Source organism: Chiloscyllium punctatum, chromosome 3 (genome assembly GCF_047496795.1).
Source record: "Chiloscyllium punctatum isolate Juve2018m chromosome 3, sChiPun1.3, whole genome shotgun sequence".
Taxonomy (NCBI): domain Eukaryota; kingdom Metazoa; phylum Chordata; class Chondrichthyes; order Orectolobiformes; family Hemiscylliidae; genus Chiloscyllium; species Chiloscyllium punctatum.
In genome coordinates, this window is record NC_092741.1 from 17706395 (window position 1) to 17724856 (window position 18462).

The window sequence follows — 18462 nt, forward strand, 5'->3', positions numbered from 1 at the left end:
CAGCTGGCTTCAGCTAGTAGGCGCTTTTGCATGCTTATGTTATTAATTCCAGATGCCAAATGGTCCATCAGCATCTCATTAAAGGTTAAACCAAAGTCTTGTGCCTCTGCCAGTCATCTTAACCTAGTCAAAAATCTCAATATGGATTCCCTTGGTTCTCGAACTGTTAAGTAAAACAAATAGTGCCTTAGAATTAGAGTAGGTGGGGTCATAATGTTCCTTAATAAATCAGTCTACTCTTGAACAGTTTTAGTATCTGGTGCCTCAAGAAGTTAGTCTCCTAACAACTGACAAAGGTGTGGGTGCACAAGTTGTGAGGACAATTTTTTGTTGCTTTACATCTGCCCCAATGTTACTTGCCTGGTAAAAGTACTACATTCTTTCCACATTCTGAGGCCCAGTTGTTGGCAGGATTGAACAGCTCAAGCTACCCAAATTGCAGCATGGCGCTTGAAATGCTTGCCCCAACTCAAAGATGATCATTGTGAATTTCTTCACGAGCTTGCTTTTCTCTCATTGTTACTGAAATCCTGTCACCAAGTCACCCTTTATTTAAATATGGATAGTCCTTGACACTGATCCAGCTCCTTCAGAGCCAGCTCTCCGAGTGAACAGGATTTCTGACATTCCTGTTTATATCTGTCAGCCAAGAGCATATGGGGCTTGAGCCCAGCCTTCTGACACAGTGGAAGGGACATTATCACCGCACCATAATAGAGCCCCCATTCTGCACATGTAAGTACATTTGAAAAAAAATATTTAACCTACTTTTCCTAATCAACCTGTTGGCAAATATTATTACACACCTCTGGAGCTGGTGGGACTTGACCCAGGCCTCCCAGTATAGGGAGTGTTACCACTGTGTCGTAAGATGGACACTATCTGCACTCATATACTCTTCTTCCAAAGTGAAAATAAATGTGAAGTATACATTTTAACCCCCTTCTCTGGGCTTGTTACTCCTACATTTCACCCCAAAGAAAACATGTTGGGTCTGTACTCTCTCTAATTCCACTTTGACTGAATGATGCTATCCCAATTACCCACCAGGGACAGAGTGACTGTAATTGCATCTTCTACTCAAAGTAATTGGTGACCTGACTATACAGGTTGCTTGTACAGCATCGTGAGGCTTGATACCAGTAGATAAAATGCTTTCAAAATGAAGTGAATACACTGTGCAACAGTTAAAATTGATTCACGTCATTCAATTAGTGTAAATGACTTCCATATAATAAAACAAGCTAATCAATGCAGTACTTTTATGGGAATGTCGGAATAGACCATTCAGCTCAACAAACCTACTCCACCATATACTACAATCATGACTGATTGGATACCTCAATGCTTTCTATCCAAACTATCTGATAACCCTTTACGCAACTGCTAAACAGAAATCTATCATTCTTTAAATGTACTTAAAAACTGAGCTACTACAGCCCTCAGGCAGAGAGAATTCCAAAATGATTAGTAGTGGTCATCAGGAACATGTAGAATCTGGAAATAAGAGAAGTTGTGTAGCATGGCAGAAGTAATCTTAAGCTTGGGTGTCTTCAGTCTGCATATAAACGAATTGGGCACTAAGCTATAGAGAACAAATTTCTGGAGTGTGTTAGGGATGGTTTTCTAGATCGGCAGTTGAAGATCCGACTTTTTTTGTATTCACTTGTGAGATGTGGGTGTCTATGGCTGAGTCAACAATTATTGCCCAACTCTGGTTGCATTTGAATATGGACTGCTTCAGTCTCTGAGGAGTTGGGAATGGTGCTGAACATTGTGCAATCATCAGTGAACATCCCCACTTCTGACCTTGATGAACCAGCTGAAAATGGTTGGGGAACTCTTGCAGAGATGTCCTGGAGCTGAGGATTAGGTTAGATTACTTATACTGTGGAAACAGGCCCTTCGGCCCAACAAGTCCACACCGACCTGCCGAAGCGCAACCCATCTAGACCCATTCCCCTACATTTACCCTTTCACCTAACACTATGGGCAATTTAGCATGGCCAGTTCACCTAACCTGCACATTTTTAGACTGTGGGAGGAAACCGGAGCATCCGTAGGAAACCCACGCAGACACAGGGAGAATGTGCAAACTCCACACAGTCAATCCCCTGAGGTGGGAATTAAACCCAGGTCTCTGGCGCTGTGAGGCAGCAGTGATAACCACTGTGCCACTGTGCCACCCACTGACTTCCAACAACCACAACCATCATTCTATATGATAGGTATGATTCCAACCAGCATGGAGCATTCCCCCTGATCCCCATTAATTTCAGGTTTGCCAGGGCTCCTTGAAGCCACACATGATCAAATGTGACCTGGATGTCAAAGTCTGTCACTCTCACCTCATCTCTAGAATTCAGCTGTTTTGTCCATTTTTGAAACAAAGCTGTAATAAGATCAGTAGCTGAGTGACCATGGCAGAACCCAAACCGAGCGTCACTGAGCAGGTTATTATTGAACAGGTGCTGCTTGGTAGCATTGTTAATCACACCTTCCATCACTTTACTGATGATTGAGAGTAGAATGAAGAGGCAGTAATTGGCCAGGTTGGATTGTCCTTCTTTTTGTGTACTGGGCAATTTTCCACATTGTTAAGTCGATGCCAGGGAGACCTTGACTTGCAGAGTGGTGAGTTCTGGAGCACAAGGTTTCAAGTCCAATTGCCCGAATTTTGTCACCGCCTCGAGCCTTTGCATACCAGTGCTTTACTGTATGGAGTGTATTGAATTGACTGGAAGACTGGCGTCTGTGATGCTGGAGACCCATTAGGGGACGCTGAGGTGGATAATTTACTTTGCATTTCTGGCTGAAGATTATTGCAAATGCTTCAGCCTTATCTTTTGAACTGATATCCTGGCCTTTTCCATCTTTGAGGAAAGTGATTTGTATTGAGCCACGTCCTCACTGATTTGTGGAATTTTCCACCACCATTCCTGAGCAGATGTGGCAGGATTGCAGAGTTTATTTCCGACCTGTTGGTTATAGGATTGCTCTGTCCATCACTCTATGCTTATGATATATGGCATGTAATTAGTCCTGTATTATAGTTTCACCAGGTTATCCCCTCATTTTTAGGTATATCTGGTGCTGATTCTGCACTCTCCATTGAACCTAATATCATGCAATGAAAATGGCTAATTAATAATCTTGTGAGAACCTTTTAGGGATGAGTGAAAGGCTCCTTTAAACCTACCACAAATACATTAATAAATATCCCTGAGATCATATCAGCTCCAGTCCTATTAAGGTGTAGGCTGAACAGCTTGCACAGATTCCATCTGCCCCAGGTTCTAGTGCCTCTGAAGTCTAATGGGCTTCCTTCTACACTGTTTTCCAGCTATGTTTTTAAGTGATTAGTCCGTCTGTTCTTAAACTCACCAGCACATGGCACTGGGAGTAATCCTAAGATTACCGTGCTTGAGGTCCTGTTTTTTAAATTTCATTCCTAACTTCCTGAAATCTACCTTCAGGACCTCATCCCTCTCCATATCTCTGGTACTGTTGTGTTCCATAACTTCTGGTTGAACCCCCTACCCTAGCGTTCTGAAACTTCGATCAAGCTTGTGTAAGCAAAGACACATATTCAGATGTGTTTGTCTGGGACACAGAGTATGTCCCTGATTTAACAGGAAATCAGGACTGTAGGATATACACTTCACTTGTCTCTGCTGACTTACCGTCCCATAACTTTGAAAATGCCCTTAAAATAAATATAATATTACCATAAAAATTACCAGCAACCTAACTTCATTTACTTTAACCTTTTTTACATCCTCAATGTTTTACTGTTTATTTTACTTTGATCAGATTTAATTTTACTTCTCTTTCCTTTGTTCCTTCCTGAAATCCAAGTAGCATTTTCTTCTTTATAAAATTACACTTTTATTAGTTTTACACAGTTTCTCGCCAATCAATAATGTTGCAGATTTCCTGTGACATCCCTATGAATTAAACTGTACCCTGTTCCCTGTGGGTTTTTTTTTTAACTTTCGGTCTCCCTCTAAGCACTGTATTGAGAATGAAATGTAGTTTGGCACATCCAAAACCTAATTTGACTGGTTAGATTTGAAATAAAACTTACTTGCCTGTGACCTGATTACTTACATTTGTGTTTTATTTTCCTCTGTTTTTAGATTAGATTACTTACAGTGTGGAAACAGGCCCTTCGGCCCAAAAAGTCCACACCGATCCGCCGAAGCACGACCCACCCAGACCCATTCCCCTACACCTTCCACTACGGGGCAATTTAGCATCACCAATTCACCTAACCTGCACATTTTTGGACTGTGGGAGGAAACGGGGGCACCCAGAGGAAACCCACGCAGACACGGGGAGGATGTGCACACTCCACACAGTCAGTCTCCTGAGGCGGGAATTGAACCCAGGTCTCTGGCGCTGTGAGGAAGCAGTGCTAACCACTGTGCCACCCAATTGTCAAAGGAAGTCATGGATCCAAGATTGTCCAATATTTGCGAGGTGTTAAATCTCCCAAAAGAGACATCAACCATTTAGAGATGTTCTAGACACATTGTTGCATTTCTTTCTTGCCCAATCCACTGCTCCATTTGGCGTTCTACAACTAACTTGTTGGTCATTTAATCTCTTCTATCTTTCATCCTAACACAGACCCTTTTTGTTCTTTTCGTACCTTTCTCTGTTCAGCTACTTAAAATCAATTGCACTTCTAACATTTCAATTTTAAAAAAAAAAGTAATTTGATCTTGAAGTGAGTGTGTCACTGGCCAGACCACTATTTATTGTCCACCTCGAGTTGTCCTTGAGCAGACTGTGGCAAGCTGATTTCTTGAATAGCTACAGTCCATACTTTGCTGGCGTGCCCATTGTGATGTTAGGAAGGGAATTGCAGGATTTTGACCCAGTGAAAATGAAGAAAAAGTGATTTTACTTCCAAGCCGAGATGCTGGAAGGGGGAATTTGCAGTTGGTGGTGTACTCATGGTACGCTTGAAGGTGTTGTTGAAAGAACCTTGGTGTGTGGCTGCAGTGTATCTTGTATATGGTGCACACTATTGCCACTGAGCCCAGATGTCATGGGGATTGAATGTTTAGGTGGGCAAACAGGGTGTTGATCAAGTGGGCTGCTTTGTTATCACTTGTGCTGAGCATCTGGAGTTTTGTTGTTATAGCAATTCCAGACAAGTGGACAGTTGTCAGTCACACTCTTGAGTTATACCTTGTTTGCTTTGAGGAGTCAGGAATTAAGTTACTTGCCACAGGCATGTTTTTGCATTACAGCCTCTGGCCTGCTCTTGTCACCACGATATTAAAATGGCTGTTTTGACTTACATTTCTGATGAATGCTGTTGATGTGGGAGGAGTTAGTGATTGTCATGTCATTGGCTGTCGAGATGTGATGATGGTCTGACTCATTCTTAGGCCATATGACAAAAGAAATAAGAGCAGGAGCCATTCAGCCCATCAAGCCTGCTCTGCCATTCAATAGGATTGTTGCTTATATGACATGTCCACTATACTGTGTTTTCTCTGTAACCCTTGAGACCCCTAATAATCTCTTATAAGAGATGATCTAAGGGGTAGAAAATGATATTGAACAATGTGCAGTTATCTGAATACATCCCCATTACTGACCTTGTGGGTGACGGGAGGTCAGTGATGAAACAATTGGAGGATTTTCTGATGAAAGGCCACAGACTGAAACCATTAACTGTGACACACTCTCCACAGATGCTGCATGTTCTGCTGAACATTTCCAAGGTTTTATGTCTTCATAAATAGTTTACTTAGTTACAGTCCTAGTGAGGGGATTAAGCTATTGAGAAGATTTTGAAGCCTATAAATTCAAGAAATTAACACCTTTCAGTATTTTAAACATTTGTATGAATGCAGTGCATTTTAAAACAAATGTATAATTATCTTGTTTTCCCAAGCAGTTTCTGTTGGGAAAATAATCAAAATATGATAAACTGTGGCTAAGTTCTGTGGTTGTGCAGTGCAGGATGAGCTTCATTCAGTTAACAATGATTGTAATTGGCCTGCTATTATGTGCTGACACTGGCTGGAAAATACTATTGAATTGTCGTCTGTCTCCAATGCACTTCAAAAACATCCTGAACATTCTTAAGAGAAAATGTCGTTCTGAGAGTTCTGGCTTCTTTTACTAATACATGGCACCCACTGAAGGGTGCATGTGAATTTTCCCACCAGTTCCTAATACAGTAACAAGTAGAGATTAAAAATCCTTCTGGGAAAGAGAGTATGTTGTTGATGTTGATTTACAACACAATTTTTTTTTTGTTTGTCATTTATAGGCTGATTATTTGATGCATGTTATAAATCTCTATAAATACAAGAGCTGAGAGCAATCCTATTCTCTCATGCCCATCCTCATGACTCAGATTCACATTTGCACTAGCAGGATTGTTCTCCCACCCCTTCACTCCTGCAAGGCTGAGATGACATAGCTCAGTACAAATTATGTCTAGGGGGTTTGTAACCATACCAGATGGTTGCAACGAACTCCTGAACCTTTAGGAAGCAACTTGTTCAACAACCAGCCTGAAAACTGCAACCTGCAACTGAAGGCATGATTGAAGCATTGGTCCTCTGTATTCTTGAAGGAGCCAGAGCATGTGATAGCTTAGATTGTAACAATGCAGCTGGATGGTGGGCTTCCTCTTTGTTTGCGGTCCCCTGCCATGTGAATGTGACATCATGCTTACCATTTCTCCACTAGGTGTTGCTGCCATTATTAGAGTCATGGAATCATATAGCATGGAAACAGTCGCTTCGGTCTAACCAGTCCATGTCGACCATGTTCCCAAACTAAACTCGTCCCACCTGCCTTTGCTTAGCCCATTTCCCTCCCTACTCACGAACTTATCCAAATGTCTTTTAATCATTGTAACTGTACCTGTGCCCACCACTTCCTCTGGTAGTTCACTCTATACATGAACCACTCTCTGTTTTAAAAAAAACCCTAAAGTCCTTTTTAAACCTTTCTCCTTCTCGCCTTAAAAATATGCCATATCATTTTGAACTCCCCCATCATAGGGAAACAATCCTTGTCATTCACCTTACCTATGTCCTTACTTATGATTTTAAAAACCTCAGTAAGGTCTCCCCTCAACCTCCCATGCTAATCCTTCCAATATTAAGCTTTCATTTTTACTTGTCTATTTGGTGCACCTTATTTTCCTTTTTGAATGTGCTAACTCAATCCGAAAGGCTCAATCCAATAATTCTGAGATTTTGACCAAGACCTTGATCCAGGAATTGTTGAAGAAATGAGTTGCATTCACCTTCTTGTGGCTTAGTATTTTGTGCCTTGTTATCCCAAGCCTTGGTTAGACCCCATTTGAAGTATAGTGTACTGTTTTGATCTCCCTACCTAAGAGAGGATTCACTTGCTTTAGTAGGAATATAGCAGATATTCATTTGGCTGATACAGGGGATGGCAACACTGTACTATGGGAACTGACTGATTTGACTGGGCCTCTATTCACCTGTGATAGGGTTAGGAGTGGGAAGGATGAGATGGGATATAATTCCAGCAGGCCTGGACAGACTAGATACAGGGAGGATGTTTTCACTGGTTGGGAAGTCTAGAACCAGGGAATATGGCCTCAGGATATGGGATGTACCATTTAGGAATGAGATGAGGAAAACATTCTTCATTAAAAGGTAGTGAACCTATGGAATTCTCTACCACAAGACTATAGAGGCTAAGTGACTGAATATATTCAAGAAAGAGAGAGATCTATTTTTAAATTTTAGAAGTCTGGAAGGATAGACAATACACGATAGACAGTAGGTGGAGGAGTAGGCCATTCTGCCCTTCAAGCCAGCACCACCATTCATTATGATCATGGCTGATCATCCTCAATCAGTATCCTGTTCCTGCCTTATCCCCATAACCCTTGACTCCACTATCCTTAAGAGCTCTATCCAACCCTTTCTTGAAAGTATCCAGAGACTTGGCCTCCACAGCTTTCTGGGGCAGAGCATTCCATACACCCACCACTCTCTGGGTGAAGACGTTTCTCCTCAATTCTGTTCTAAGTGGCCTACCCCTTATTTTTAAACTGTGTCCTCTGGTTCGGGACTCGCCCATCAGCAGAAACATGCTTCCTGCTCCAGAGTGTCCAATCCTTTAGTAACCTTATATGTCTCGATCAGATCCCCTCTCAGCCTTCAAAACTCAAGAGTATACAAGCCCAGTCGTTCCAATTTTTCAGCGTAAGATAGTCCTGCCATTCCGGGACTGAACAGCCCTAATCCTACTTGTCCTGCTGTGTTTTGTCTGGCTTGTTCGAGTTTCATGCTTCACCACTGCTTGTGTTTGTTTCTTATTGTTTTCTCTGACATATTACCTCATTGCTCTGAAGAAGATTCTGTACATTAGCAAATCATTTCTGTTTTGTCACTTTTTTTTTCCACTGACCTTTTACCACTTTCCAGCTTTCATGGGTCCATATTCTTCTCATATATTATGCAGACGTTATCAATAATTTCTTCTGTCCTTTCAGATTGCCAAAGCTGTGCTAGTTTCTGTGATGCAACTCGAACAGTTCAAGAATTTTTGCTCCGTGGATCACTTTGTGCTTGAACCAAACTGAACCCTTCTTTTCAAACAACTGTAAGTCTTTGGGGATTTTGACTGAGAATTATGTAATATTGCATGATGGACATCCTTAACATTTGCAATAATGAATTTCAAGGAAACATAAGCAGCTGAGCACATGACTGAACAATTCTGATCTCATCGCTGACTTACCTCCAATATGTTTCCCCTGGTGGACAAAGTTTTATTTTGCTCTTGAATGGAATAAACCTAAGAGTGGGAGCAAGTGGGGAATGATCAACATTAGACTTGGCATGCTCATAGCATCTGCACCATTACTCGTGAATCATAGTGTCTTACAGCTCAGAGGAAACCATTCAGCCCATGGTGGAAATGCATTTCATATTGGCACTGTTCCTTTTGCTGTTTACAGCAAATCCATTCTGTGGCTAGGTGGTAGAAAATGATTTTGAATGTGAATTTATTTAGCATTCACCTAAAATATTCAGTCAATGTCAAGGTATTATCAACACAGTACCTCCTTGTGCCCTAAAGATATGTAGGCCAGAAAATGGTTACTTTTCATTTGTTTATGGGATATGATCATTGCTGGTTTAGCTAGCATTTATTGTCCATCCTAAATTGCCTGGGGAAAGTTGTGACCCAGTGTCTTTTTGAGTTGCTGTAGTCCTTGTGATGTCGGGGTAGCTGCTGTTACGAAGGGAGTTCTGGGATATTAACCCAATGACACTGAAGGAACCATGTTGAGTTCCAGGTCAGGATTGTGTGATTGTGTTATTGAAGCTCCACTCAAGCAGGCAAGTGGATGCCATCTCACCTCAGACTGCTGGTGGATAGGCTTTGGGGGGAAGAGGAGGTGATTTCCTTGCTGCAGAATTCCTAGCCACTGGATCTCAATGGCCAGTCTAATTCAGATGATTGTCAATAATAACCTCCACCCTTGCCTCCTGCATATTCATAGTAAGATATTCAGTGATAATAATGCTATTGAAAGTAGAGGGGCAATGGTTCAATTCTTTTCTTTTTGGCATTGGTCATTATCTGGCACTTCTATGATATAAGAGTTACCTGCCACTAATCAGCTGAAGTCTGAATATTGTCCAGGTCTTACTGCATTTGGGCATGGTCTGCTTCATTGTGCAACATCCATGACACCTCACATAATCATCAACAAACATCCCCATATCTGACCTAATGATGAAAGGAAGGTAATTGATGAAGCAACTGAAATGTCCTTGGAGCTGAGCAGACTGACCTCCACAATCATCGTCCTTTGTGCTGGGTATAACTCTGGCCAGTGGAGAATTTTGCACCTGCTTCCTATAGACTTTAGTTTTGCTATGGCTCCTTGATGTCACACTGTGTTAAATATAGCTGTGATGGCAGTCATTCTCACTTCACCTCTGGAATTCAGTTGTATTGAGGGCCTCTGTTTGTTATTTACTGTAATTTCATGTTGATCTTAGCTGAGACCATCTGTTTTGAAATCCTGCCTTCAAAGGCACATCTTGATGAAGATCCATTCAGGAGTGGAATTGAAGACAAATGCAGTTTAGGTGCTGAGTAAAACAGATTAAACGCAAAAGTCAATTACTGGAATTCTTAAATGCAGAATACATCTGAAAATATTTAATTGGGCAGCATTTGGAAAAGAGAAATGGAGTTTACATTTCACTTATTTGACTCTACGGATGCAACTTTGCTTGCTGTTTATTTCCAAGACATTCCTAAGAACATGCTGATTCCTGCTTTATTGGCATCAGATGAAGGAAGGTATAGATTGATCAAGGATCGACAGTATGAGATGTAAGGCCTGGAGTATCACTTGATTTACCTTTCACTGATTGGATCAAATTTTGCAGAAGTCTTTCCTTAGGTGATTATATCTGTGAGATAGGGCCTGTGATTTATTTTTTCTGTTAAAACAATGGCTGCCCTTTCTTTCTGTTAAAAAAGGTAGAAGGTTTTCATTGACTGTCGAGTGATTTGGAATGTCCTGAGATTGTGAAGTGTGCTGTGTAAATGCAGATCATTCATTGTTGTGGAATACAGGGGAACCTCGATTATCCGAACGAGATGGGTGGACACTATTTAGTTCGGATAATTGATTATTTGGTTAATCGATTAAATCCTTTCCTCTGGGGCTCAGAGTTTTTGAATTCTGCTCCCCGCCTCCCCACCCCAAAACCTTCCACCACTTCCCCGCCGCCCCCCCCAAACCTGTCCAACACCTCCCCTGTCCCCCAACCCCATCCAACACCACACCCGAGCGTCCAAAACCACCCCCTGCCGTCTCCACCCCCCCCCCCAATCCCTGTCCAAACTGCCCTGCCCTCTGTCCGGCTGCTGGACACCAACAATAAGTGCTGCCTTTGTGGGGTAAGACTCCAAATAGCGCACACACACGCATGCGAGCGCGCACACACAATTATCTGCAACTTTTTGACAGGTTCCACTTCTGCCATGTACAGGACAATGTTGGTCAGATTATCTGGGGAAGGGGGAAGAGGAGGGAGGTTTAGGGTGCACCCCTCTGTAGAGCTCTGGGGAAAGTGTGGGGAGAGAGAGAGAGGGCGGGAAGTCAGTCATTTGGAGACGGTGCCTGTTTAATCATTGTAAACAAAAGATGTGATCACTGTTGGAAACACTTCTTTGATGTAATGTTTCCATCAGGACCTCGAGATCTCCTTCAGATAATCTGATTTGCTGATAATTAGTATTCGGATAATCAAGGTCCCTCTGTAAACTGTGCATTGCCCTTGGAAGGGAAGATGCACAACACCTTTTACCTACCTATGCTTTGTCTTCTCCCAGACTGTGACTCATTATCAGTGATCATCAACGTGGAATGAGACTGTGGACTGGAGGTGCTCAAGAGATCTGTCTTGCTTCATAACACAATGTAGTGTATTGTTAATATAAGTACATGAGGCGCAGTAACTTAGAAGCTCCAATCCTAAAACGTCCCTTTCAAACCATTTAAGCTTTAAAATGCTGACCCATCCAGCAATGCCCACATCTTATGAATGAAGAAAAGATATTTTCTATAACATTTTTATTAAAACTGCTATGTATTTCCCACTTCAAAAAAATAAGGTATTGTTCCAAATGAGATACCAGTTTAATATAACTGTTCGTGAAAATCAAAAGTAGCAATAAAACTCTGATTATGAAAAATTCATGGTGGCAGCTCAGTATCTATATTAAATAAGGAAGCCAAACTCTGCACAGTATTCCAGATGAACTTTGACTAGTGCCAATTGATAGTTTTAGCAAGATTTCCCTATTTTTCTACTCGGTTGCCTTTGAAACAAAGGCTAACATTCCATTTGCCTTCTTGTTTGTATTTAATTAATTTGCTAGAGTTCTTTGAAGGTCACAAGAAGCAAAGTGGATAATGGAGATCCTGTAAATGTAGTATATCTGGACTTCCAGATGACATTTGATAAGGTGCCAAACAGAAGATTTATACGCAAGGTGAGATCATATGGGTTAGAGGTAGTTTATTAGCTTGGATAGAGGATTGACTAACCAGCAAGCAGAAAGTTGGGGTTAATGGATCTTTTACTGGTTGGCGACATGTATCTAATGGGGTCTGGCAGAGTTTGGTCGGCTGGATTCAAATATTTATAATCTATACGAATGACTTGGATGCAAGGATAGAATGTACAGTAGACAAATTTGCAGATGACACTAAAACAGGTGGGAGAGTGAGCTGCAATGAAGAAAAAGGAACTTTACAAATGAATATGGATAAGTTAGGTGAATGGGCCAAAGTTTGGCAAATGTTTTTGACCTGGAGAAGTGTGAGGTTATCCATTTTGGTTGTAAAAGTGGAAAGGTAACATATTATCTAAATGGAGAAAAACTTTTTGGAGTTCTTTGGTACAGAGGGATGTGGGTGTCCTCGTGCATGAATCGTAGAAAACTAGAATGCAGGGACAGCAGATAATGGGAAAAGCAAGTTAAATTTTGGCATTAATTGCTAAAGGATTAGACTATAAAAGTAGGGAAATGTCACTGTAACTGTAAAAGGCATTAGTTGTTGTCGGCAAGTAACTCACTTCCTGACTCCCCAAAGCCTGTTCATCACCCACAAGGTACAAGGAGTGGGCGACACAGTGGCACAGTGGTTAGCACTGCTGCCTCACAGTGCCAGAGACCAGGGTTCAATTCCCGCCTTAGGCGACTGACTGTGTGGAGTTTGCACATTCTCCCTGTGTCTTGTGGGGTTTCCTCCGGGTGCTCCGGTTTCCCACAGTCCAAAAATGTGCAGGTCAGGTGAATTGACCATGCTAAATTGCCCATAGTGTAAGGTGAAGGGGTAAATGTAGGGGAATAGGTCTGGGTGGGTTGCACTTTGGCGGGTCGATGTGGACTTGTTGGGCCGAAGGTCCTGTTTCCACACTAAGTAATCTTTAAAAAAAAAGTCAGGAGTGTGATGGAATACTCCCCATTTGCCTGGATGAGTGCAGCCTCAACAACACTCAAGAAGGTTGATACCTTCCAGGATAAAGCAGTCACTTGATTTGTACTATGTCCACAAGATTCCACTCCCTCCACTGATGCTCAGTAGTAGCAGTGTGTACTAGCTACAAGATGCATTGCACAGCAGAAATTCACCAGAGATCCTCAGATAGCACCTTCCAAATCCATGACCACCTCCAACTAGAAGGACAAGGGCAGCAGATACATGGGAACGCCACCAGCTTCAAGTCACCACCCTCCTCTCCACCCCACCCCACCACCACCCCCGCCCCCCAGGTCACTCAACATCCCGACTTGGAAATATATTCCCATTCCTTCACTGTGGCTTGGTCAAATCCTGGAATTCCCTCCCTAATGGCATTGTGGATTATTCCACAGCAGGTAGACTACAGCGGTTCAGGAAGGCAGCTCACTACTAGCTTCTCAAGGGCAACTAGGGATGGGCAATAAATGCTGGCCAGTCAGAGACACCCACATTCCACAAATGAATTTAAAAAGTCTTCCAGTTGCTAATTCATGCATATTTGTGTGTTCACTGACATCCAGTGGCTCCTAGCTCCTTCCCTACACCAGTATCACCACCAAATTGACTTAAAAATTATCCACTATGCATGCACTGATTTGTCGAGTCTTCTTGCTGCAAATGCCGCTAGTTTTAATCCCTACTCCCATTCTGAGTAGTTTTCACCTGTGTTTCGGTTGCATTACTTTATAAAACCTGTACAAATCTGACCATCAACTGAGCTTTTGGTCAGCACCGCTGTGTCCCTGCCTCTTCTGTCATCAAAGACCCTGTTGACAATTTCTCCTTTTTTCACTCTTGCAAATAATGTAGCTTATTTACTGTGTTAAAAATGTTAAATGTAGACTGTTGTAAGAACATATTGTTGTGCTAAAAGCTTGCATTCAACCAGTTTCTCATTTACAATTGCAAGTACTGAGCATAAAAAGAATGAGAGAAATGTTTGTTTAATTACTTAATTCTCTTATAATCCTGATTTACTGGATTTGTTAATGCATGTTGAACATTGGATTTTGTTTCATCCATTAGCACGACTTTTATCAACTGGAATGTCTCAGTCTTGTGGCATGCCTCCAGCACAGAGGGTACACATGTGAGAGGAATATGGAATCTGCGGCAGGCAAATAACAGGAAGCAACAGAATTCCTGCTGAGCAGGAATGCTGATGTTTGCTGTCTTTTTTTCCACTGTAATATTACGGAGAATCAGTCTGTAGTGGAAGCTCTGACAATTTTCTAACCCTGAAAAGAAATAGATTCACATTATTCCTCAGAATCATATATAGTAGCATAGCCCCACACAGTACAGAAGAGACAACTTGGCCCATTGAATTTGTACTGCCTAAAAATACAGTAGTACTTACACTTTTCTGCATTAGGACCATAGCTTTGAATGATTATGACACTTGAAGTGCGCATCCAAGTATTTTTAAAGATTGTGAGGTTTCCTGCCTCAGCCACCCTTCCAGGCTGTCCTTTCAAGAGCCCCACATCCCTTTGGTTGCAAAGCTTTCCTCAAATCCGCTTTAACCCACCTGCCTTTCATTTTAAAATTATTTGTTATACTTGAGTCTTTGACTAAGGGGAACAGCTAATTGTATTTATCCTGTTCACTGCCCTTCGTAATCTTATGCACCTCTATCAGGCCCACTCTCAACTTTCTCCACTGTAAAGAAAACAACTTCATCTTATTTAGCCTCTCTTCATCACTGAAAGACTCCATTCCTGGCATCATCCTGTTGAATGTCCTATCCATTCCCCTCAGTGCAATCACATCCTTCGTATAGTGTGACCAAAATTACACACCATACTCCAGCTGTGGCCTAACCAAATTTCTGTACAACTTCAACATAATCTCCCTGCTCTTGTAATCTGTACCACAATCCATGACTGTAAAGGCAAGCATCCTGTGTGCTTCCTTAACTCCCTATTAACCTCTCGTGTAACCTTTAGGAATCTGTGGACAAGCATCCTAAGAACCCTCTGTTCCTGTGAACTTGCTGGTGTCCTGCCATCCATTGAGTATGCCCTTGTCTTGATTCTTCTTCGAAAGTGCATCACCTCACATTTATCAGGGTTAAACTCCATCAGCCACTGACCTGCCCATATGACCAATGTATTTATATCCTCCTGTGGCCTAACACCTAACCACTGTCAACCACCAACCAATTTTTACATCATTATAAACTTACTACATTCTAATCTACATCATTTATAAATGTCACGTGATAAGGGACCCTGTACTGATTCCTGTGGTGCAGAAGTCACAAAATCAGCCTTCTAACACCACCTTCTGTCTCCTGTTCCTGACCTAACTCTTTTGTCTCACTTAACATTATTGTTACTTGGTTAATATTACTAATGACAAAACCGTTTCAGAGAGTGGTGATGTAGGTTGCTTTCAGGAAGGTATTGATGCATAACAGAGATTGTATGAACTGTTTGTTCTATGTTCATTTGACTGTGAAAGGATTTCCAGTAGTTATAGCAATAGACATGACCATCCAAATGGAGTTTGGAGAAGGAATTGTAGAATCCGTACACTTAGTCCATCGAGTCTGCACCAATACTCCAATACTCCTTCCAATTTAATCTGTTGCATTCACTGCTCACAATGCAGTCATCCACATTTGAGAGACCAAATACAGACTGGATGACTGCTTTGTCAAAACCTTTGCTTAGTTTGCAAGCATGACCCATGCCATTTTGACTGACCTCTTCCTGTCACATTCACATTGTGGCCTTGCTTTGCCAGACTGTCCCAGTGAGGCTGAATTCCAGCTTGAGGAAAAGTAACTTGCCTTCTGATTGGGCACTTCACAGAGTTCTAAACTCACAGAACTTCAGCCCATGACTTTTTGTCATTTACATAAATGATTTGGATGCGAGCATAAGAGGTACAGATAGTAAGTTTGCAGATGACACCAAAATTGGAGGTGTAGTGGACAGTGAAGAGGGTTACCTCAGATTACAACAGGATCTGGACCAGATGGGCCAAAGGGCTGAGAAGTGGCAGATGGAGTTCTGGAAAGATGTTGTGAAACTTGAAAGGGTTCAGAAAAGATTTACAAGGATGTTGCCAGGGTTGGGGGATTTGAGCTATAGGAAGAGGCTGAACAGGCTGGGGCTATTTTCCCTGGAGCGTCGGAGGCTGAGGTGTGACCTTAGAGGTTTACAAAATTATGAGGGGCATGGATAGTGTAAATAGCCAAAGTCTTTTCTTTGGGATCGGGGAGTCCAGAACTAGAGGGCATAGGTTTAGGGTGAGAGGGGAAAGATATAAAAGAGACCCAAGGGGCAAGTTTTTCATGCAGAAGGTGGTACATGTATGGAATGAGCTGCTAGAGGATGTGGTGGAGGCTGGTACAATTGCAACATTTAAGAGGCATTTGGATGGGTATATGAATAGGAAGGATTTGGAGGGATATGGGAGAAAGTGAGGACTGCAGATGCTGGAGATCAGAGCTGAAAATGTGTTGCTGGTTTTATTATCAGAGCTGAAAATATGGGCTGGGTGCTGGCAGGTGGGACTAGATTAGGTTGGGATATCTGGTCAGCATGGGCAGGTTGGACCGAAGGGGCTGTTTCCGTGCTATACATCTCTATGACTCTATGACCTCTGACGTCCCACCTCCCCTTTCCATTCGTTTTTATTTTCCCCTCGAGTCAATCTGAATTATATTTTTGAGAGAAAGCTGGTCATTATTCTGCCATTAATAGACACTAAAGACCAGAATTTTGTTTCCATACTGCAAAAATACCACTTACTTTAGCCGGCTATCACCCCATGACATCTTTGTTATTTAATTTCACCCATCCTCGAACCTATCCCAGGCATTTCTTTTTGCTCTACTTTCCACCTCTGCATTTCAACAGCAAAAAATCCATCACATTTCTGCCTCTCTTCAGTTCTTAAGAAGTCATATTTGCTTCGAAATGTTAAATCTGTTTCTCTCTCCACGCATGCTACTAGATCTGTTGAATATTGCCAATATTTCCTGTTTTTAATTTTGATTTCTGATAACAGTTTTTTTTGTTTATATAATTATAATTTGTTGCAATATACAGTACTTGCCTTTTGAAAAATCCATTTATATGGTGATACTTCAGGCTAATACACCACAGCCATCTTTTTGGCTAAGGCGTTAAACCGGGATCCCATCTGCCCTACTCAGAGGTATTGATGGAGGAGTTCCTTTGATATCCTACACAACATTTATCCTTTAATCAGTCAACCAAAATAGATTGACTAGTTATTTTCTCTCCTTCTGTTTGGTACTTTTTTTTTGTGCACAGCTTTGAAACCCTGAACGATTTTCATCCCAACAATCCTCGATGCTGCTTTTATATGCTCATTGGTGCTCTTTTTGACTTCTGGTATGGGCTAATGCTCGTCTTCTGAGCTATGATCGTTCTGTCCTCTGAATTGTCTTTCATCCATGTACTTAACTGATTCTCCATTCTAGGCCTTTAACAGTTCACTTCAATTGTACTTTTGGACCTTGTGTCCTCTCTATTTTCCCTTTCTACTTGACTGGAGTGCCGCTGGAAAAGCACAGCAGGTCAGGCAGCTCCAGGAATCCTGATGGAGAGCTTTTGCCTGAAACGTTGATTTTCCTACTCCTCGGATGCTGCCTGACCTGCTGTGGTTTCCAGAGCCACTCTAATCTAGACTCTGATTTCCAGCATCTGCAGTCCTCACTTTCCCCTTTCTACTGTTTGGCGTTTGTTCTTTGTCCTCCTCAATTGTAAAGAACTTTCTGACATTGCTCTATTTGAAAATTGCTTGAGAATGCAACTCATTTGCATATAGAACTTTAAGGCATCCAGTTCAGTATCTCTATCGGAGAATCCATTCATTTTACCATGAATGTCTGGAGAAAATGTTCTTTTGGAATTAGTGGGTGTGGAGGGACCTGGGTGACATGAGTCATATAAATTTAGTATGCAGTAAATACCAAAGGTTAAAATGCTTGTTGACAAAGTCCAGTCATTTATTTTCCTAGTCAGAGTTTTATTTCTAGTCCATGCATCACAAACTCCAACCACATAGGATTCCAGTATCCTCTATATACAGTCAAGTGTTTGTCCAATTAGCCCTTAGTTAAAATCATCTCACGCATAACTCCCAGGCCATACACTATGATAACAGGCACAGAAATGATCATAAGGCAAATGGCATGTTGCCATTTATTGCAAGGGAATGCAGCTGTATAAGCTTTGAGACCACATCTGGAGTGCTATTTCCAACTTTGATCTCCTTACCTGAAAAAAGTATAAATCAAAATTTTGAATCATTCACCACAGATTCACTCAACTCCTTCTTGGATGAAATGATGAAAGTATTTTGACTGTCCCTTTCGAAGTAAGGTTGGACAGGTTTGG

At 41.7% G+C, this 18462-nt stretch overlaps 1 protein-coding gene across 7 annotated transcripts in view; it reads left to right on the forward strand.

Annotated features, from left to right (window-relative positions):
- disp1 (dispatched homolog 1 (Drosophila)) overlaps positions 1 to 18462 on the forward strand; it is a 360881-nt gene that overhangs the window by 39968 nt on the left and 302451 nt on the right. For 4 of the 7 annotated variants that reach the window (XM_072550729.1, XM_072550730.1, XM_072550725.1 and 1 more), the window contains exon 2: positions 8513 to 8622. The exons of the other annotated variants lie outside the window; for them this stretch is intronic. The gene's annotated coding sequence lies outside the window, so the exon portion shown is untranslated. The remainder of the gene's footprint in view (positions 1 to 8512; positions 8623 to 18462) is intronic. 7 annotated transcript variants of the gene reach the window in all.